This window comes from Theropithecus gelada, chromosome 5 (genome assembly GCF_003255815.1).
Source record: "Theropithecus gelada isolate Dixy chromosome 5, Tgel_1.0, whole genome shotgun sequence".
NCBI classification, from domain to species: Eukaryota; Metazoa; Chordata; class Mammalia; order Primates; family Cercopithecidae; genus Theropithecus; species Theropithecus gelada.
In genome coordinates this window covers 142,430,744-142,454,023 of record NC_037672.1, presented here as the reverse complement: position 1 = coordinate 142,454,023, position 23,280 = coordinate 142,430,744, and the positions used below count along the sequence as shown (strand labels likewise).

The window sequence follows — 23,280 nt, the reverse complement described above, 5'->3', positions numbered from 1 at the left end:
TATTTGTAGTTAGTTTCACAGAAAATTCTTCTGGTTTTAGTGTGCTGCCAATCTCTTGTTTGAAAAATAAAGAGATTTATATATACATATATATTTTTTAAAAGACCAAACAGCCTGGGTGTGGTGGCTCATGTGTATAATCCCAGCACTTTGGGAGGCTGAGGTGGGCGGATCACCTGAGGTCAGGAGTTTAAGACCAGCCTGGCCAACATGGTGAAAACCCATCTCTACTAAAAATACAAAAAATTAGCCAGGCATGGTGGCGCATGCCTGTAGCCCCAGCTACTCAGGGGGCTGAGGCACGAGAATTGCTTGAACCTGGGAGGCGGAGGTTGCAGTGAGCCAAGATCATGCCGCTGTACTCCAGCCTGGGTGACGGAGTGAAACTCTGTCTGAAAAAAAAAAAAAAATACAGAAAACATTCATCTTAGCACCTTCTGGTAAAAATTAAAAAAAGAAAAGATGCTGATTTTACCTTACCACTGATTTTTACTAAACTTACAAGCTTTAGTTTAAGCAACAGGATCACAATTTCTTTTTCCTGTCACTAACACCCAGATTGTTGCAAATACTCAAAAGGGAAGTGCAAAGCATCATGCTGGAGGATTTCTATGCCTTAGCTTCTGCAGTATTTCTCTACAAAGGGGCCAGGATGACCATAGCATTCCTGTCTTCACTCTCAGAGCTGTACAAATTATGCTTTTCAATGCATTCTTGAACAAGATCTGGTAGCAAGTAGGCAACGCTCTGCCCCTTCTAAGGGCTCTCCGGATTTTTGTGGATGAGCTATCATTAGTGATCCATTCATTCACCACATTAATGTTGCTCTGGTGTTTCCATAGCACATTAGAGTCATGGATGAATTTCTGAGCATCATTTCCAGCCCGAGTAATACGTATGAGCCCATAGTCGACCACAATTTGGGTGATGTCTTCACTTTTCCACAAATTAGGAACACCAAAGCACTCCAGTAAATCTGCCCCACACAGCAACTTGACCTTTGGTGCACCTTTTGATTTTGGCTCTAGGGATTTTTTTTTTTTTTTTGACTAGAATCTTGTCTTTGTTCAGTTCATCTCCTCTTCCATCCAGCCTTTCTGGCGTAGGTGAGTTCTGCTGGTGATCACAGTTACTAGCCTCCAGTTTCTCCTAATGGTGTTTTAGCACCATAACAGTCTCTTTTCACTTTTTCTGAAGACTTTCCCATGTATCAACTTCCACTCATTTGGAATTCTTGGTGGCAAGTTCGGCTATGATGACCCGGTGATGGGCAGGAATGAGTCCTTTCTTCTTATAAGCATCACCAACAGGAAAGATCATGCCTTTGACAATTCTATATCTTCGTGTTCCATTCATATAGTCCTTGGCCAGCTCAAACAACCTGAGGTGCCTGTTGGTGATAGGACTGATGGAGCTATAGCTAGGAGAACCACTTCAGTCTTCTCTGAATTTTCCATGGTTAGAACTTGAAGTTGTTGATGTAAATGGAAAACTGTGATGCCTCCCTTGCTTTTACAAAGGAAATTCTTTGAATCTGAAGTGTCTTGCTAGGTAGACTATTGGAACCATTCCAATTAGTGTGTCAACAGTCTTCTCTAAGGTGAGCTAGAAAAATGGTTTTGTATCCAAATTGTAACTTGCACCCTCACTGTCTACTGGCCTGAGTGCTCCTGGAGACAACCCATGTCCAGGATGCCAGTGAGGGAAATATTTTTCCTATTGTATTTTTACTGGACCTTTTCCAGTATTCAGTACAGTAACATGCTATATAGATTTATAGCCTAGGAACAGTAGGCTACAGCATATAGCCTAGGTGTGTAGTAGGCTATACCATCTGGGTTTGTGTAAGTACAGTCTATGATGTTCACACAACAATGAAATCACCTAACAATGCATTTCTCAGAATGTATCCATATCATTAGCAACATATGATGGGGTAATAAAAAGTAATTACTTTAACATTGTCATCAACCAAGCTTTTCCACATAAAAGAAAAGCAATAGAAATATAAATTTAAACAGTTTAATTAAAACTACTTTAACCTTAATTTTGAACTGAGAATATCAGTATGAACTCATGATGTACTTTGTCTAAAAATACACATTCCCTGGCTCTTTTGAAGAAAAAGTTTTACAAACAATTACCAATGCAATAGCAGTGAATGTCTTTCACACCCAGATTGTGACCTCTAAATAACATTCCCCATTTAAAGAAACTAAAACATTTTGGAGAAATGTCTGATTCTACATCTGGAGAAAGACATGCATAAGATAACTATGGGTCATTCTTCCTTCCCCCCCCTCCCTCCCTCCCTCCCCTCCTCCCCCCTCCCTCCCTCCTTCCCTTTTTTCTTCCTTCCTTCCTCCCTCCTTTCCTCCCTCCCTCCTTCCTCCCTTCCTCCCTTCCTCCCTTCCCTTCCCTCCCCTCCCCTTCCCTTCCCTTCCCCCTTCCCCCTTCCCCCTTCCCCCTCCCCTCCCCTTCCCTTCCCTTTCCTTCCCTTCCCTCTTTCCTTCTGTCTTTCTCTCTGTCTTTCTCTGTGTTCCTTTCTTTAAGATCTCACTCTGTCGCCCAGGCTAGAGTGCATTGGCATGATCATAGCTCATTGTAACCTTCAACTCCTGGGCTTAAGTGATCCTCCTGCCTCAGCCTCCTGAATAGCTAGGGCTACAGGTGTGTGCCACCACGCCCAGCTAATTTTTTACTTTATTTTTGTGGAGTCTCACTGTGTTGAACTCCTGGCCTCAGACAATCTTGAAGTGCTAGGATAACAGGTGTGAGCCCCTGCACTTGGTGCCATCTACATTTTCTTAATGTCAGTTATGCTAATTGTATAAAATGATCTCACTACTTGTTATTCTATTATCAGAATTGCTTTGCAGACACCTAAATAGTATTTTCATTAAAAAGGAAATGCACAGAAACTATAGAACATTATTATCTGTTAAATTTTACCTCTACTTTTCTACAGTAGTGAGAACCCAGCCCTGCATAAGTAAATTTTCTAACTGTGTTTGTTTTCCCACACATGATTTTTGAAGCCCATAGCTATTTCAGTCTTTCAAACTCCTATGCTTTGAAATTCCTATAGTTAACCAGGAGTGGTGGCTGACACTTATAATCCCACCACTTTGGGAGGCTGAGGCAAGAAGATTACTTGAGTCCAGGAGTTTGAGACTATAGTGAGCTATACTCATGTCATGTCACTGTACTCTAGCTTGGGTGACAGGGCAAGACCATGTCTCAAAAATAAATAAATAAATAAAAAATAAAGACAGAGAAAAGAAATGCCTGCTGTTGCAGAAAAGCCTCAAATTTTTTCTTTTTCTTTTCCTTTTTTTGAGATGGAGTCTCGCTGTGTTGCCCAGGCTGGAGTACAGGGGTGCAATCTCGGCTCACTGTAACCTCTTGAACCTGGGTTCAAGGAATTCTTCTGCCTCAGCCTCCCAAATAGCTGGGATTACACACCTGGCTAATTTTTTGTATTTTTAGTAGAGACGAGGTTTCACCATGTTGGCCAGGCTGGGCTCAAACTCCTCACTTCAGGTGATCCACCCTCCTTGACCTCCCAAAGTGCTGGGATTACAGGTGTGAGTCACTGCACCTGGGTGCCTCCAATTTTTTCTGAATGAGGTATAACCTTTGTAGACCAGAGATACCCTGTGCCTTTTCAAAACTCTTCCCAAGTCCCAGAAAATCTGTAACAATAGCATTTTCTGACAGTATAACAAACATTTCAAATCAAATATAAAATGTCCCTCTTTCCCAGTAAGTAGAGCTACCCTGGCCCTTTCAGTTACTCTTTGAGGTAATCAACTATTAGTGTATACTCAGCTACAAGAACCCTTGGACAAGATACATCTTACCATCTTCCTTTACCTGGAGATCCACCCATTTCTTCTTACTTAGTCTAGATATCACAGGATTAGTTAGACCCCAAGCTTCCCAGATAGTGTAGCTCCTAAAATTATAGCGAGAACAGCAGAAACTTTCTTTCCCCACATTTTCTATTACTTTCTCAACCCACAAAAGGAGAAAAATATACAATCTAACCCACAAATAGAGGAAAATATACAATCTGCAATAAATCTTAAGGTGTCATCTCCTTTGTCTGTCATCTTTAATGTGCTAGAATATCTGGCATCAGGCCCAGAAAATTGAGGTTTACTTCCACTTCTCAAAGATCTCTATTTCCTCTACAAAGGAATACTCATCAGTAAGACAATGCTCTTGGCTCAATTTAGCTTAAAGGGACTTAGACTGGAGCCCTCCATTACATAAGCTTTCTCCCCTGTGTATTTGTATTAATGTATTCTTTCCTCCTGACAATCTTCTCCCAGAAAATTTCTCCCTCCCGAATAGTGTTTTCAGGGGACAGACATTAACTATCAACAGTCTTCAATCCTACTTTGTAGTATTTAGATACTCTGATGTCCCTTAGTTCACTAGATTCATTGGTTTATTCAGTAAATATTTACTGAGCATCTACCAGGCCCTGGTATAGGTCAATAAGCAACACAGAACTCTTCCTTTCATGGAACCAATGTCCCAGTGGCTCTTGCAATTATACTGTGAGGTGGCTTCAAACAGGCAGCACGGTAGTGTGTCCTACACAAGAAGAAAAAAGAATCAGACTAGTACATGCAGGTTTCCTCTTCGTGAAGCTCTCTCATTCCTATCCTCTGAGTCCATTTTTCTTATAGGTAGGTTGTGCACTCTGCTTCTTACATTCTCAAAAACAGTGCACTGAACTGCAGGTGTTGTGGGAATACCTTTAAGAAATGTTAAAAAAGACCATAGGGGAAATGACTCACTTTGTAGAAATTCACATCAATAGTGTATCTGGAATGATCCACTTCGCTAGCTTGGAATACACACACAATTGCCTCACATTTATTTATTCAATTTCTTGCTTGATCATTACCTGCCCTTAGTGACAGGAAGTCCACTTATTTCCTAAGGCCTCCTGCAGCCAGCCTGCTTGGGTAAGAACACTAGGAACTTACTCAGTTCAAAGGAGATCAGTCCTACAAAAAGCAAGGAAGAAAGAGAAATCTGGGAAGTATGAACAATCCACTAACGCCTTGGCTTGGTCTCTGCTACATGAGGTTAAAGATGGGTCCCACACATTCTGATATCAGGACATTTGTTTGTGGCTGCTGTGATGCTCCTACCGATTCAGCTCTCTTCTTCCCATCACCCCGGCAGTGTCCCTCTGGAGCTCTGAGATCACATCTATTTTAGATCACATTCACACACTCATCTATTTTTCCCTTCAATGCTTAGCACCAAGCCAGGTGGGCCAAGGCTAGAAAAGAACGCAATCCCAGCCTCTTGTCATGCTGGACACATAAGTCTTCTCCATAAATCCTTGTTTGGTCTGTCTTAGCATCTCTTCCTGCCACTGGACTACCTCGGCACACCCAACAATGAATCTCCCTGTTTCATGCAAAGGAGAAAGGCAGATGTTGTTAAGCAACAAACACATGCTCATTTTGGACACCTACATCTACATACAAACCCTCACAGGCAAAGATTGTCTGTTTGCCTTACATCTGCACAACTTGGAGGGTCTTTTAAATGATTTGTCCTACAGTGAAGCAATATCCTTCAAGGAACTGTTTTTGGCTGACAGTAAAAGAAGTGGAAGCTCATCACAACACTAACTTTTCATAGAGAAAGGTCTGCTTCTAGCACTACGGATATTGAGTGAGACCAAATCATCATTACTTAGGGCTTCATTATTCATGAGGGGAGGGCTACACTGTTTGCTTCTCTCCCATCACCTGGTATTTTTACTGAACATTAGCATTTAATAACTGAGGAAAATATGAATGAGAATATGTTAGTGTGCCATTTGTGGTGGTTTTTAGAAAGTGTGATGTTGCACAAATGGAAGTCAATGATGCTGGTGACATAAGACTTTCTGGGCCACCTATTCGAAGGCTCCTTTATCCTTCAAACACCTCATTGCTCTGCTACTTTCAATGACACTGCATGAACTGCAGAATTAAATCAGAAATCTTCAGCCAGGCATTCAAAGTCTTCTGCAATCTAGGACTTACCCACCTGTTCATCTTAATTTATCATTATCTTTCTAACTAAATTCTGAGCTTTGGCTGTATTCATTTACTCACTAGTTCATGAACTTACCATGCACAGTTTTAAAGATAAATTTTAATTTGGAATAATTTTTAGATGTACAGAAAAAAATATAAAGTTGGTATGGAGAGTTCCTATATGTGTACTCTTTATCCAGTTTCCCCTAATGTTAACATCTTACATTATCATGATACATTTGTGAAAGTTAAGAAAACAATATCAGTATATTACTTTTGACTAAACATCAGTTTTCATACAACAGTCCTTTTGCTGTTTCAGGATCCCATCCAGAATAACAAATTATATTTAGACCACACATCTTTTTTGTTTCTAGTCTCTGTTCATCACAGTTTCCCCCCTAGGATGCCCTTTTCTCTCCTTTAATAGTCTCCAAGGTCCATTCATGTCTTATCTCTGCAGTGCTTTTCCTAATTGCTCCTGTCCTCTGTGATTTTTCTAATCTTCAAATTGCAGAACCACTTTTGTCTGGATCACATATTTGGAACACGGCATACCCTGACCTGCATTATTATATATCTTTTTATATTTTGTTTGCCAATTAGCTTCTAAGGAAAGGATAATATCTCATTCATTTTCTCATCTCTGGTACATGTGCAGGCATTGGGTTCTGTAAATATTAATGGAATTATTAGAGGCCTAAGGCTACTACATTTACATTTTATAATATACTAAATATAAATATAACTTGACAAGTCATAATAACTAGTATTTATTGAGTGGCTACCATATGACAGGCACCTTAAAGGCTTTAGATGTAGCTTTAGAGTTAATTATTTTAATTTGTCCCACGATGTTTCTACTCTGTACATTGGGCTGGGATTTAGAAGCTATTTTGCATCATGTCCTGTCTCTTTATTCTCTGAGGGCAGGGACATTATATCCTCCTGCCCAGAACTAAAAGGTGAATGTTATAGAACACAATACCAACTATTTATTTTTCTTCCTTATGACAATATTTTCTCTTATAATTTTTTAAATTATAAAAGAAGTTTATGCACATGAAGAAATTCTATACATATATAGTAAGAGATACCTTCTTCAATTTTTCCTTCTCATTCAAGGTCAAATTGTTTAAATTTTTGAACTTGACACAGATTGCTAAAAATTTGAATATTTTAAATTGTAAATAAATATGGATTCGAGATCTTAAAAATTCCAGACTCCAATTATACAGAAGAATAGATACAAAAAGGAAATCTCCATGAGTCCTACTTTTCAGAGGAAACTACTTGTGAAAGTTGACTATTATAAAACCTGCAGGAGTTTTCTATGCATATAAGCTTTTCATGTTTTGTTTTTGTCAGGAATGGAGTCTGGGCATATCTGATCCTGATATTCCCCAGGTGTTCCTAGATTTCTGCTGCCTTGGACATTGTTACCTGTTCCCGCCACCCCCCGCCCCCTAATTCTAGCCCATCTCATTTTCCTGGGCACTAACCAGTCCTTCCCCCTTTTCAGGCTTCCTCTTTCTGACTCCAAACAGTAAGTTTTTGTAGGATTTTTTTTTTCTTTCCCTGCATGTTTTCATCCTCAGCGTTTATCCATTCTCTGAGTTGGTTATCATTTTCTCTCACTCTATTTTCTTATGGTCAAAGTTCTTTTTGGAGTTTCCCAACCCACACTCATTCCTTCGCCCTCTGAAATTTGACTCACATCCCCCACTCCAATAAAATTATATTTGAAGATTCCTGAGACATCACAGAATTTATTTTAGTTCCTACCCCTGTGGGCTTCTGGATACCATTAACTCGTCTTTCTCCTTCTAGAAGCACTCCTCCTGGTTTCAGAGGCATTGCAAAATCACAGTGCTAATTCTACCTTTAGGATTGGTACCTCCCCTATTGACCCTATGGGGTCTCTTGTTCCCCCTCTCTTTCTCTAGCCCACACCCCCTCATCTCCCTGGGAAATTTTTCAGCTTCCCAAACCTCAAACACCATCTAACTCCATCTGTCCAACATGAATTAACCTTTCTTAAATTCTAGTCCCACACTTCCAACTCTCTGCAGGTGATAGTCACAATTTTACTTCAACATTAGCAGCTCAAAACTTAAAACTCATCCTCTTGATGTTTTTTTATTAATGGTACTGCCACTCTTTTGGTCATCTAGGTAACATATTGGTCATTTTTCTCTCCAGTGACCCTTGAATCTCATCAGTCTTTTTCCCATAAGTTCCACTGCTACATCGTTTTGCCTCCTTCTCATATCCAGTCCATTATCTCCCCAATTCTCAACTGCACTTTTATAGCTTTCTGATTGTTTTTTCATTCCCTTCTTCATTATCTATCCATCCATAAATTGCCAGGCAAGTCTTCACTAAAGCCCGACTCTGATTATGACACGTCCCTGCTCAAAACTCTTCAGTAACGAGCCTGATAGTGAAAGATAAATTCTTTGGCATGATTTTGGAAACCTGGTATAATAGCCATTCTCAAACTTGTTTGTTTTAGGACTTTTTTTGAGATGGAATCTTGCTCTGTTGCCTAGGCTGGAGTGCAGTGGCATGATCTCACCTCACTGGAACCTCCACCTCCCGGGTTCAAGTGATTCTCCTGCGTCAGCCTCCCAAGTAGCTGGGACTACAGGTATGCACCACCACGCCCAACTCGTTTTTTGTATTTTTAGTAGAGATGGGGTTTCACCATATTGGTCAGGCTGGTCTTGAACTCCTGACCTCGTGATCCACCAGCTCCGGCCTCCCAAAGAGCTGGGATTACAAGCGTGAGCCATGCAACTGGCCAGGATCCCTTTTCACTCTTAAAAATTATCAAGGACTCCAAGAAACTTTTATTTATATGGACTATACCTATCACTATTTATTAAATTAGAAGACTGAGGGAACTTTTAAAATATTTATTTCTTATATATTTTAAAATAGCAATAACAAACCCATTACATGTTAATATATTTTATGAAAAAATTATTTTTCCAAAAAAAAATAGTGAGAAGAATGACATTTTCATTTTTGCAAATTTTCTAATACCTAACAATAGAAGATGGCTATAGTGTCATAGCTGCTTGTACATTCAATCTGCTATGATATCACATGTCATGTAGACTCTGGAACATTCCATTGTGTATTTACAAAAGAGGGAGTATGAAAAGGCAAATAGCGTCTTAGCATTATTGAGAAAATAGTTTTGCCCTCAGTCCTGTGATAGTGTCCCAGGTCCCCAGAGCCACTGCTAGGTACTTTTCTCTCATTGATGCTCAACCAAATCTCACAGCCAGTTAAAACCAGACTATCCATCCTCTAAGCAAATTCACATTTTCATAGCTATTCTCTGAAATGAGTAATGTGATCAGAGAATTTTACTTGTACATTGGGGGTACCCTATGGTTGGCCCAGGGTTTAAAAAAAAAAAAAGAGAGAGAGAGAGGGTTTTTGTTGTTTTTTTGTGTTTTTTTGGTCCTCTGATTAACTGGAAAGCCTAGAGTGCTTCTAGAGTACCAGAGTCTAGAGTACTAGAAATCAAGGAACTTAAGTGCTAGTGACAATTCTGTAACTAACATTTTATGTGACCTTGGACAAGTCATTTAATATCTTGATTCTCAGTTCTTGAATGTATAAGCCAAGGAAATTAAATGAGATGATCTCTCAGAGATGTTCCAGATCTAAAATCATCAGTGAGTTGGAGTTAAATCACCCGAAGTCTGTTCTGAAGAAATAGGAGATACCTGCCACTTCCCATCTTTTGTATACTTCTCTCTCTCGTTCTCTTTTTCTGAGTTAATCACAAACTACTCTCTTTTTGTGGGTACATAAAAAAATCAGATTCCTTGTTTCTGTAGTTTCTAATGACTGTCTTGAATGGCTTCAGGAAATAATCTGGCTGGGTGCCAGTGGCTCACGCCTATAATCCCAGCACTTTTGGAGGCTGAAGTGGGAGGATCACTTGAAGTCAGGAGTTCAAGACCAGATTGGCCAGCATGGTGAAACCCCATCTCTACTAAAAAATAAAAAAAATTAGCTGGGCGTGGTGACACATGCCTATAATCCCTGCTACTTGGTAGACTGAGGCACGAGAATCTTTTGAACCCAGGAGGCAGAGGATGCAGTAAGCTGAGATCGTGCCACTGCACTCCAACCTGGATGACAGAACGAGACTGTCTCAAAAAAAAGAGAAAAAGAAAGAAAGAATCCACTAGACCTTTGTTAATTAAATTTGGAATAAAATTTCAATAAATTTTATGAAATTTAGAATATTTTCAGCCATTATTTCTTCAATTCTTTTTATGCCCCTCCTTCCTTCTTCTTTTCTCTTTCAGAAACTCCAGTTACACATTGTCACATACTCAGTGATGCACTGTGCTTTTTGGTTTGTTTTGTCTTTTTTCCTTTCTGTGTTTCATTTTGAATGGTTTCCACTGCTATGTCTTCAAATTTACTAACCTTTTCTTCTACAACATCACTCTTGTTAATGACTGTATTTTTCATCTCTAGTAATTTTATTTGGGTCTAAAAAGACCCACATTTTTAAAATTTAAAAATATTTTTTAAAAATCTCTTTCATATCTCTTCTTAAAATGCTCATGTTGCCCTCTATCTTCCAGAACATATGAAGTATACTTTTTGTAGCTGCCTTAACATCCTTGTCCACTAATTCTGTAGTCCATTTAATTAGGTCTGTTTTTATTGACTGATTTTTCTCCTCATTATAGGTCATATTATTCTTCTCTGCATGCCTGGCAATTTTGATTGGATGTCAGACATTGTGAATTTCATATTGTTCCTTGCAGGACATTTCTTCATTCCTTTACATATTCTTGAACTTTGTTCTGAGAAGCAGTTAAGCTACTTAAAAACAAATTGATATTTTCAATGCTTGCTTTTAAGGTCATTCAGGTGGGAACAGAGAAGCATTTAGTCTAGAGCCAATTTGGCCCCATTAGTGAAGCAATGCCTTTCTGAGTACTCTATGGCCCTGTCTAATACAGTTTTTTCCATTCTGACTTCAATAGCCCTTTGTGTGATCTCTGGGGATTATCACACCTGTTCCTTTCTGGTGATTCTTTCTCTGGTTCTCAGCATATACATTCACTGATCAATAGTTAACTGAAGATTCAAGGGGAACCCTCTGCAGATATCTGGAGCTCTGTCTGTGCAGATCTCTTCTCTGTGCAACAATTTTTCTGCTACTCAGTCCTACAAATTCTAGCTGCCTTGGCTACTCCGAATCCTTAGCTCTGTCCCCTTAACACTGGGAGCCTGCAGGCTGTTTGAGATCCTCATTCCTGCACTGCAGCCTGGAAGCTGCCTTTAAGCATTAATTTGGGAGCAATTCTGGGGCTTACTTTGTAAATTTCTATTTTCTCAGGAATTGCTGTCTTGAGCTGCCTGATGTCCAATGTGCAAAAACTGTTGTTTCATGTCTTACATCCACTTGTAGTAAGTTTTAAAGTTTTGTCTTTCATATGTAATCTTGGATCAATCTGGAATAAATTTTTATTTCTACTAGTATATTGTAGATTTATAGACAGAATCATGTCCCCCCAAAATTTATATATTGAAGCTTTAACCCTCAATGTGATTATATTTGGAGATCGGGCTTTTAAGGAGGTAATTAATGTTAAAGGTTATTAGGGTGGGGCCCTGATCCAATAGGACTTTGGCCTTTTAAGAAGAGAGAGATGCACACATACCAGGGATGCGTGAGTATAGAGGAAAGGCCAGGTGAAAACACAGAAAAAAAGCAGCCATCCGTGAGTCAAGGAGGAAGGTTTTACGAGAACCCCACCCTGCCAGCACCTTGATATTGGACTTCCAGCCTCCAGAACTGTGAGAAAATAAACATCTGTTGTTTAAGCTGCTCAGTCTATGGTATTTTGTTATGACAGCCCTAGAGGACTAATGATGTAGGAATCCAACTTGTTTTAGAGATAACCAGTTATCTTCACATGTTTATTGACCATCTCATCTTTTCTTTTCCCCACAGAACTACAATACAATCTCTATCATACATCAGATGTCTGATTCCTGAGCTCTGTTCTGTTCCACTTGTCAATTTGTCTTCCTGCACCAAGACAATACCACCTTAATTATTAGAGTTTTAAAAATGTTAATATTTAGTAGGCAAGTACATCTACCTTATTCCTCTTCATCAGAAGTGTTATAATTCTTGGCACATTGCTATTCTGTACACCTTTTAAAATTTGTTTGTCAATTTCCACCAAAAACACTGTTGGGATTTGAATTGTGCTGTATTAAAACTGTGGATCAATTTGGGGAGTACTGACATATTTAGAGCATTGAGTCTTCCTTTTCATGAACATGGAATCTTTCTCTATCAAGTTCTTCTTTTACATCTTTCAGTAATGTTTTATAGTTTTTCCATAAAGGTCTTGCATATTTTTTGTGAGATTGCTTTGAAGCACATTTTTTTGTTGTTGCAATTGTAAATGGATATTTAGAGGCCGTTTGCTCTTTGTGGCTGGTGTATATAAATGAATTGATTTTTATGCATTTATCTTTTGCTCAACCACTTTGCCAAACTCATAATTCCAATATTTTTCTACAGATTCTTTTGGATTTTCTGTGTATACATATCATCTATGAAAAATGATAGTTTTTTTTCCTTCCTTTCCAATCTTTGTATCTATTAGCTTTTCTCTTGACTTTTTGTACTGGCTTATGATGTTTAATACAATGTTAAGTAAAAGTGAATGTTTTCCTGCTTTTCCTGATTATATGATTTCATTTTATATTTTAGAGATGGGGATCTTGCTATGTTGCACAAGCTGGACTCGAACTACCAAGCCTGGGAGGAAGATTCCCTTGCCTCAGCCTCCTTAGTAGATGGGACAAGGGCACATGTGACAGTGCCTGGCTAATATGATATATTAAACAAACTTTTGGTATTCTGTATCAGGGTAAAAAAATATCTTCTGCTTCTAATTTGATGGGTTTTAAAAATAAAAAGTGAATTATACATTCATAAAATTTTTATTCTATATCTGTTAAAATTACCACGTTTTTCTCCCTTAATATATTTATATGATAACTGATATTCATGAGTTTTCTAATATTAAACTGCTCTTGCATTTTTGAAATAAATGCCCAACTTAGTCCTGATGTAGTTCATTTTTCTGTATATGCTAGATTCAGTTTGCTAATATTTTGTTTAGAATTTTTCATCATGTTCCTAAATTAGATTGCCCTATAATTTTCTTTTCTTATACAATTTTTTAGTTTTAAGATCAAAGTTAAACTGCCTCATAAAATGCATTTCCAGATTTTTCCTTTCCAAGTTTTTCCTTTTGACAGTTCTGTATAAGCTTGTATAAGATAATAAGTTCTGTAAGATAATAATTCTAATTGGAATTATTCATTTCATGAAGTTTGATAAAATTCACACATATGTAATAGGCATGCATTTCTTTTTGTGTTGGTTTTGGGATATATTTTTCTAAGATTTTGTGTATTTTGTCTTTATTTTCAAAGTTAAATTGGCATAAGCTTGGTTATAACACTCTTTAGTATTACAACCATGGATACAACAGAAGTTATATACCTTTTCAATCCTAGTATTGTTCATTTGGGCATGTTCTCTCTCTGTCTGTCTCTCTCTCATTCTCCTTAATCAATCTTAGCAGAGACTGATTTTTTAAATAAATGTTTTTGAAGAGCCAACTTTGGTTTCATTGCTGTTCTATTTGTAATTGTTGTCCAATTTGTTGATTTCTGCTCTCGTCTTTATTCTCTTCTTCTTGCAGGCTTATATTGTTCTGTTTTTAACCTATTAGTTGGACACTTATCCCATTACCTTTCAATCGATCATTATTTTCTACAATAGCCTCTGAAAGTGCATTTTCACTTCATTCCACAAGTTTTTGTATGTCCCAGTTTTGATATTCAATTAATTAATTTCTAAATGTTTTAAAATTTAATTTGTATTTTTCTTTGAACCATTATTTAGTAGCCTATTTTTAATTTCTAAGCATATGCAGGTTTTATTCATCTTTTTGTTATTGATGCTATCTCATAAATTTTTAGAATTGTCATTCAATTTAGGAAAACCTCAATCCAGATTCTTTTATGCATATGCTATAAAATTTCAAAGTATTTCAAGATTTCTAATGAATGACTAATTTCAAATACTCGTTGAATTGACAACACTCGGTAACTAGCTTGCCATAGCAGACTGATATACTTGTTTAGAAGAATATTATGAATTGTATGTTATCTTGAGTGATATTAGAAGAATATTGTGAAATCTGGAGTTTATTGTTTTCTTAATGTACCTTTATGCATCATTCTTTTCATTAATTGTGTTTCCAAACAGTCCAAGAACCTATTCATTATTTCAGTTTGAAAAAATTGATCTATTTTTCTTAATGAATTATGGCTTCTGGTATGATTTGAAACTTTTGTTGTAATTTGCTTTATGTCAAAACAATTTCTATTGATTTTATAATTCATCTTTATCATTTTCACATTTTAGTAACTTAACAGATTTCTTCTGTTGTTGAACATATAAATTTATTTTTAATGTATTTTTTAACTTTTAAGTGCAGGTTTGCTACATAGGTAAACATGTGTCATGGGGATTTGTTGTATAGACTATTTCATCACCCAGATATTAAGCCAAGTATCCATTAATTATTTTTCCTAATCCTCTTCCTCCACCCACTCCCCGCCCTCCGGTAGGTCCCAGTGTGTGTTATTCTCCTCTATGTGTCCATGAGTTCTCATCATTTAGCTCCCACTTATAAGTGAGAACATGAAGTTTTTGGTTTTCTATTCCTGCATTAGTTTGCTAAGGATAATGGCCTCCAGCTCCATCCATGTCCCTGCAAAGGACGTGATCTTGTTCCTTTTTATGGCTGCATAGTATTCCCTGATGTGTATATATCACATTTTCTTTATCCAGTCTATAATTGGTGGGCATTTAGGTTGGTTCCATGTTTTTGCTATTGTGAAGAGTGTTGCAATGAACATACGCATGCACGTCTTTACTGTGTTTTTGGTTTGCTTGTTTGAGATAGAGTTTCGCTCTTGTTGCCCAGGCTGGAGTGCAATGGCGTGATCCTGGCTCACTGCAACCTCCGCCTCCTGGGTTCAAGTGATTCTCCTGACTCAGCCCCCTGAGTAGCTGGTATTACAGGCACCCATAACCACGCCAGACTAATTTTTCTATTTTTAGTAGAGACAGGGCTTCACCATGTTGGCCAGGCTGGTCTCGAACTCCTGACCTCCAGTGATCTGCCCACCTTGGCCTCCCAAAGTGCTGGGATTACAGGCATGGGCCACCACGACCAGCCCATATGTCTTTATAATAGAATGATTTGTATTTCTTTAGGTATATACCCAGTAATAGGATTGCTGGGTTGAATGGAATTTTTGTCTTCAGGTCTTTGAGGAAGTGCCACACTGTCATACACAATGGTTGAACTAATTTACACTCCCACCAACAGTGTAAAAGCGTTCCTTTTTCTCCACAACCTCGCCAGCATCTGTTATTATTTATTTATTTGAGATGAAGTCTTGCTCTGTTGCCCAGGCTGGAGTGCAGTGGTGTGATCTCAGTTCACTGCAAACTCCGCCTCCCAGGTTCGAGTGATTCTCCTGCTTCAGCCTCCTGAATAGCTGGGACTACAAGTGCATGCCACCATGCCCGACTAATTATTTTATTTATTTATTTATTTATTCATTTATTTTGTATTTTTAGTAGAGACGGGGTTTCATTATGTTGGCCAGGCTTGTCTCGAACTCCTGACCTCAGGTGATCTGCCTGTCTCAGCCTCCTAAAGTGCTGAGATTACAGGCATCAGTCACCGCACCCAGCCAAGCATCTGTTATTTTTTTACTTTTTATGATTGCCATTCTGACTGGTGTGAGATGGTATCTCATTGTGGTTTTGATGTGCATTTCTCTAATAATCAGTGGTACTGAGCTTTTTTTCATATGATTGTTTGCTACATTGTATGTCTTCTTTGGAGAAGTGTCTGTTCATGTCCTTTGCCTACTTTTTAATGGGGCTATTTGTTTTTTTCTTGTAAATTTTGAACATATAAATTTAAAGATGACAAAATACCCTTCATAGATGTTCAAATCACGTATTTTTAATGTTCTAAAACATCTGTACAGATTATAGTTAAAATGGGATAATTGGCTGTATCAATTTTTTTAAATAAACATTTTACTTCTCATTTGAGTTTGGTTTTATCTTCCAAATCTTTAAAAATATAGGCTAGAATCCTTAAAATGCAAGGCTTAAAACGTCTTACAGGGGACAGGCTATCTGGATACATTGAGTTTCTTTAAAGAAAAATCCAAGTTGCTTATGTATTAGTTTGCTAGGACTGCCATAATAAACTATCATACTTGGTGGCTTAAACAATAGAAATTGATTTTCTCATAGGTTTGTAAGTCCTAGACTAAGATGTCAGCAATTTGGTTTCTTCTGAGGCCTCTCTCCGTGAGCTTGCAGATGGTCACCTTCTGCATGGACACCTTTCTGTGTCCTCACCTGGTCTTTCCTCTGGAATGGCCCTTCCTCAGGATGCCTGTATATGCCTGGTGTCTCTTTTTATGACCCACTCTCTTTTTATAAGAACACGAGTCAGATCAGTTTAGGGCCCATGCTAACAGCCTCATTTTAACTTGGTCACCTCTATAAAGACCTTATCTCCAAATACAACCACATTCTGAGATACTGGGATTAGGGCTTCAACATATTAAAATGTGTGTAGGGGGACACAATTCAGTCCCAAACAGCCTGCATATTTAAAACAGTTATTGATGGGATAAACTGGAAAGACAGAGAACTTTTACTCAACACTAATGAGATTAAAGGAATGAGCCTTACGTGGCACATACACAAATTTGTTAATGTTTAAAAGTCATGTTTGCACCCCTGTGTTTCACTTTCACCACGTGTTGTCCTAAGACTGACAATGACAGTTGTCCAACAGCAGGTTAGGATTGTCCAGACCTTCACTTTGTTGAATGAAGTCATTGGAAGATGATTTTCAGTTGGCAAAAAAGCTAAAAATAGCTTCTAGGAATTTTCATCGTAACTGTGTCATACAATTGCCATCTGATTAGTATTTATCACATCTGGTGTGGAGAATCTGTAGGAAGGGAACAGTATTTGTTTTCTGGATTAATTTAATTTGCTGTTTCATTTTGTGCAAGTTTTCATACTGTTTTTATTAATTCTTTATAAGCTGTTTTGGATAAACAAGTCACATTTAGTGTTTTACTTTGAAATGTTTTCATGTGCCCATGAAAAAATAAAAGATCCAGTTCAGTAATTGGTTTGAGGAAGTCCATGAAATTTCCATTCTTTAAAGTATATCACATTTTATTATGACCTCTTAAAGGCAAACTTCTTTCACTTAAAATTTAATAACCACTCTGACTCTTGTTACTTTAAAACAAAACTGGATGTTCTTCGCTGTCTGCTCATCTGTCCAGTGCTTTTTTTGTTGTTGTTATTTTGTTTTTGTTTTTGAGACAGAGTCTCACTCTGTCGCCCAGGCTGGAGTGCAGTGGCGTGATCTTGACTCACTGAAACCTCCTCCTCCCGGTTCAAGTGATTCTGGTGCCTCAGCCTCCTGAGAACTGGGATTGCAGGCGCCCACCACCACTCCCGGCTAATTTGTGTGTGTGTGTGTGTGTGTGTGTGTGTGTGTGTGTTTCGTAGAGACGGGGTTTTGGCATGTCCAGAGCATTTTTATTTGATTTATGTGTAAGCTAGGTGAACTTGCTTTCTTTTGCTCTGTGGAACCCAAAGGACTTTTGAGCAGCAATGTCAATATAATGTTCAGTGAGAAAATCTAAGTACTGTCCACTTTTTGGGAAACAGTTTATAAGCAAAACAAAATATGGGACTTTTAGTCTTGGAGCAAGCTGGCCAGGATCTCATAACAGTTCTTCCTGCTAATCAGGGTCAATTACCCCGTCATTCTATTGACTGATCATTTGCCAATCCCTAGTCACAACGAGTCTTAGGGAGTGTGCTGGGGGCAGCCAAAGCTTGTAGTTCAATAGTACCCTTGCTGTGTCCCTTGGAAAGAATGGGGCCTCTCTTTGGGACCTCTAACCTTGCAGAGACCAGAGCTGTTGGGATGAGAAAGACAAAACCCAAGTGAGTGATGGGAATAAGTCGCTATGTTTCCATCCCTTGGTTTCTAGGCCCATGTATTTCTCCTATTTGGGACATAGTATGGTTCTCTGATTAAATGCATATGCTATTCTAGAAAATGGTATCAATCCTTCCAAAGTACTGTTTCAGAACTGACAGTGAAGCTATACCTTTAAAGGTTATTCCAGTGTCCCATGAAGCTGGTTGCTTCTAGACCACAGTATGCAAAGACTAGTGGATCCTATGGCCCTGGGCCCACTCTCACATCCCCTTCACTGTGAAGAGGTCTCGTGGTTGCATGCTATGTTCTATGAGATTCCATGCCTGTCTGAATCATTGCCTAGCAAGTTTGCTTCCCTCTATTGGGGACATTTTCTCAGGTCATCACCACTAAAATCTTTAGCAATTGAATCGTCACCTTGTATCAGGGTGTCCCACTTATTATTCAGGGTGATGTCTTCTTTGCCTGCAGGGCAGGGTGAGCCAGTCCCAAATTGCTGTCTCAACTTTTTTTGGATCATTGTCAGTACCACTTGCATTAGTTCAGGTCCAATGGGAAGCAGATGTCAAGATGGGACTAGATGTACACGAGATTCATTGGGGGAGTAGTGTTGTTCTTCGGGATCAATCTAAAACTTCCCCGTGTTTAAAAATCTTTCCTACTCTTTTCTCAGCCTGTTTGTTCAACTGCATTCCTCATGCCAGTCCAAAATGTGCCCTTCATGTTGAATATCTGCCACACTGATATTGCACACACTGCCAATTCCCAATTCTGAAACTTGGCTCAACATTCTCTTTCCTAGAATGCCAACACCATTTTCCCTTTCTAACTCTTCATACTACCTGCCTACAAAGAACAGTTAGACATTCCAGCACCTGATGAGGTTTTCCCTAAATGTTCTAGTGCACTCAGTATCTCTTCTCCAAATTGCCCTGACAGTTGGTGTAAACAAGGATATTCACGTGATTGCAGTAGTCTAGAACTGAACATACAATATCTCCAAGGTATGCCTGTACTCATTCTATTTTATTTTTCCAGGTGTGTTGGTGTTAGCTTATTAAAGGCAGGGAACAGATGTCACTTCTTTGGTGTCTCCCATTTTGCACCTCTCATCAGAGGCTCTTATCAAGTTCTCCAGCGATTGCTTTGAAGTGAATTTAATGAAAGTGGATGTGTAAGCTGTTTTTATCTAGACTTAAGAACAATGTTTCTCCAGCTTTTCTGCTGGGAAGACTTAAAAAGAATGCTTGTTAAATACAGATTCCTGGGACCCCAACAGACCTTCTGAAGCTCTCCGGGGAGGAAAGTAGAAATCTCTAGCTGTTGTTGTTGATCCTGAGGAACAGAGGGTAGAGCTAACCGTTGCTCTGTGTAAGTCTCACTTTTACGCCATTTGCTCTTTCATTCTCAATACCCCATTCCCTTTCTTCTCCTGCCCTCACAAGCATCCATTTTAACATTTGTGATGTGTTATCTTTTTGTTTGTATGCATTTTTGCATTATGGGTAGTATTGTCTTGTATGCACGTGTTTTTTTAACTTGTGGGAATGTTAATGTGCTATATTTACCTCTGTTTCTTACTTCTTCCACTAGGTACGATGAGTTTTAGATCCATGCATGTTGCTACATGTACATTTAAGTCATTGTTTCTAACCGCTGCATAATACTCCTTGGGTGCATTTAATACCCAGTAAATCCTGAGGTTACCTTCAACTCCCCACTGCTACAAATACTACACAACAAACAACTTAATTCTTTTTCTGGGAGCCTAGATTATCCTTCTTATTTGATGAGATTATTATTTATTTAGTGAAGATTGAGTGGAGTAAACAAGTAGAGATGAAAGAGAGGCAAATCTCATGCTTTCCAAACAGCTGTTGGCTACCAACCCTGAAGTATGGCTAGAAATCAAATTATTTTCTAACCAAGGATGATAACCATCTAAAACAATATTTATTTTCATGATACTAACTTTAGTACACATGGTAGTCCCAACAAATCCCAGGCAATTTATAGCAAGGCTTGTGAAAAGGCTGAAAGTTCTTAGCTTTAGGCTTCCATTTATTTGGAACCACTTATAGGAACACCCTAGCTACACCCTTGAGACAACCCTGACTGAAAAGAAAGTTTTGCAATTGAGAGCCATCTCCCAAAAGCACTCCCAAGGACAGTCCGGCCTGAATATCAATCAGGCTCAGTTTGGAGTCATCAGATGCACTTAAGTAGAAGCCAGTTGTCATGCACTGTAGTGCAGGTATTTTTAAAAGCTGAGCACAGCAGAGGCTCCCCCATAAATTCTGGCTGGCTTTAAGTTGTTGCCTGGAGCTATATTGCAGAACCTCTGATGTAGTGCCAGAGGGGTCACTGGAGGATTGTGTATTTGCTCGAAGGTACTCTAACCCTCTTGTCTCTGCCCATAAGTCATAGCACTGAAATGCACGTATTGGCAAAAACTACCCCAGCTGCCTAGGGCTTCTTATGACAAGCCCTTCAGATCTTCTGCCATCTATCTAACAATGTGGTGTAAAAACATATATATCTCTTGAAATAATAAGCACAGCACCAAGACTGTGGAATCTGTAGGTAAGCCAAGAGGTTAAAAAAAGTCTCAACTTGAAAAAAGTAACAACTTGAGGCAGCAGAGTTCCATATCTATAAGAACATCCCTTATTTACCTGGCTCAAAGAATTAGGATTGGTTATTATTAGAAAATGTGAGAACAGAAGAATGAGAATAAACTGCAGATTCCTCATGTAGATTGTGCTATTGGGGTACAAATGTTATCTCTGCTCAGCCCAGGTCTGTGGAAGGGGTACGTTTTTTTAATTAGCCTGCCGAGCGGGGTCACTTTTTTCTAATGGGTCAGTCAAAAGAGTACACATTTTTGCAAAGCCCAATCCAGAGGGATATGAATGAGATTTCTGTTTCCCTTTAAAAGGAACTTCATGTTCTATCAGCGGCCCTGCAGGGAGGAACATTGTGCCATTCATATTTTAAGCCTCGGTGACACAGTGAATTGTGGGGATGGGCAATAAAATCCAAATTTGTTCAACTGAATGTTTGTCAAACTGGGATTTGTGGCTTTAAAATCCTGTCCTCTCCCTCACACTAAAGCTGATAAATTCATTTTACCTGCCTCCCTACTTAGATGATTAGTTTGCTTTTTAACATGGGAGTCATGCATCCATTATCTTTATGATCCCCAACATAGCATGTATAATGTTATGCCCAAAGTAGGCATTTAATAAACATTTTTAATGGCTCATCTGAATAAAATAGGAGGTTTGTTTTAAAAATCTATGTAATAAGACCTGTGCGATATGAGAACTATTGGAGCTGCTTTGCTGAGACTCCTCTTGCATGTAATTTTTCACACAGAACTTTGGAATCCCTAAAGGCAAATTTTAATTTATACAAGTGTTCAAAAGAACTGCCCTGAAGGCACACAGGTGTTTCTTAACACAGGTGAGTCAAGACTGGCAATGAGAAAAAAAAGTTTCTGGGTCTCTTAAAGAGACAGAATTTCTCAATACAATCAAAGAGGTAGAATCATTCTTTTCCCTCCTTATTTCCTGAAACATATAGACTTGTTGTGTTTACAGGCAAATTACAGGATCTAGTTGGTTTCCATCTCCGTCTCACTTTCCTCAGAAATAATTAATTCAAGTGTTTACAAATAGGAACTGAAATAACATGCAAAACATGCAGACCCTGTGGACCCTCCCCCATTTTCCATGACAATGTTCCATAAAGAGGAAAGATAGGTCTCAAAAGGTTAACACTGGATTTCTATAGATGGTGTAATACTTATATTTTCTTTTTTATACTTGTCTAAATTTTCCACAATTTTTATAAATGACATATACTTTAATGGGAAAAACACTTTCTTAAAAAATAACAGTATTGTGTTCTCTCTCACCATATGGGTGGGCATATGACTTAATCTGGGCTGATTAGAGTCCTTCCCTAGGACTTTTTCATTTGCAGCTGGAAAAGGGAGGAGAAAGGAGTCTGTGAAGTCACATAGCTAGAAGGATGTAAAAATGAAGTTGCTTAGAAATGTTATCCCTGATATATTTTTCCCTGGAGAAAGCCTGGCTGTGTAAGGAAAAATAAAAATAAAACATACACAGACAGAGAGAGAGAATCCAGAAGTCAAACAGGCAACATCTGAATGTAATGTCCTTGCAATACTTTTTTACTTTACTTCACTCATGATTAATTTTTAAAATATTTATTAAGCACCCAGTATGTGCTAGAGGCCAGGGACTGTGATAGATGTTAAGAATGCAAGGGTGAATAAGACATAATTGCTGGGGTTTGCATATACATCCAAGATGCCTCTTTGTTACTTTGGAATAATAAAGTAAACTTGCACACTTTGGTGAAATATCCTAAAGTCTTGCTATAACACTGTACCTTTAAAACACAATGAAACCGGATTTCTACTGTTGGTCAAAATAGAGAAACAGGATCAAAAGTTACCCTCGTACATGAAACAACCAAAAAACTAGACAAAATACATGAGACACTGATATTTCAAGAGAGTGGAGTGGGTCTTACAATTGCCTCAGTTTACTGACTTGAGAGAAATTCCAGGCTGCAGTGCAGAAAGGGCAAATCCAGGAGGATCCCCGCAGATTCCCTGAATTGAGGGGATGGGGTTGAGAATCCAAGTAGGTTGACATGGCTAGAGTTCATAGGACAGAGAACTGGAGAAGAGAGAAGAGCATAGAGTGAAGACTTCAGAGACCTACACGAATGCATGAGAGAAAATCAGGAAAGGAATCCCCTGAAAAGATTAGAAGGACACTGCCTAGTGTTCACAGAGGGATAGGAAAGTGCCTTTTCCCACCAACCAGACTGGAAAAACTCATAATTCATAGTGCAGAACGGTCTTACCTGAGTAGTGAAAAAAAATTATCCCTGAACTAAACACTGCTCTGGACCAGCCTGATAAATCTTAAAAGGAAGACAAAACCCAAACTATTCCCAAGTAATAAAACTGCATTCCAGAAAAAGATTATGTATACTTATAGAAAATGTAAAAAGTATCCATATCCCAACAC

At 38.4% G+C, this 23,280-nt stretch overlaps 1 pseudogene; it reads right to left on the bottom strand.

Annotated features, from left to right (window-relative positions):
• Window positions 1–348: 348 nt before the first annotated feature.
• Window positions 349–1,457, bottom strand: LOC112625435 (annotated as a pseudogene).
• Between the last annotated feature and the right edge of the window lie 21,823 nt (window positions 1,458–23,280).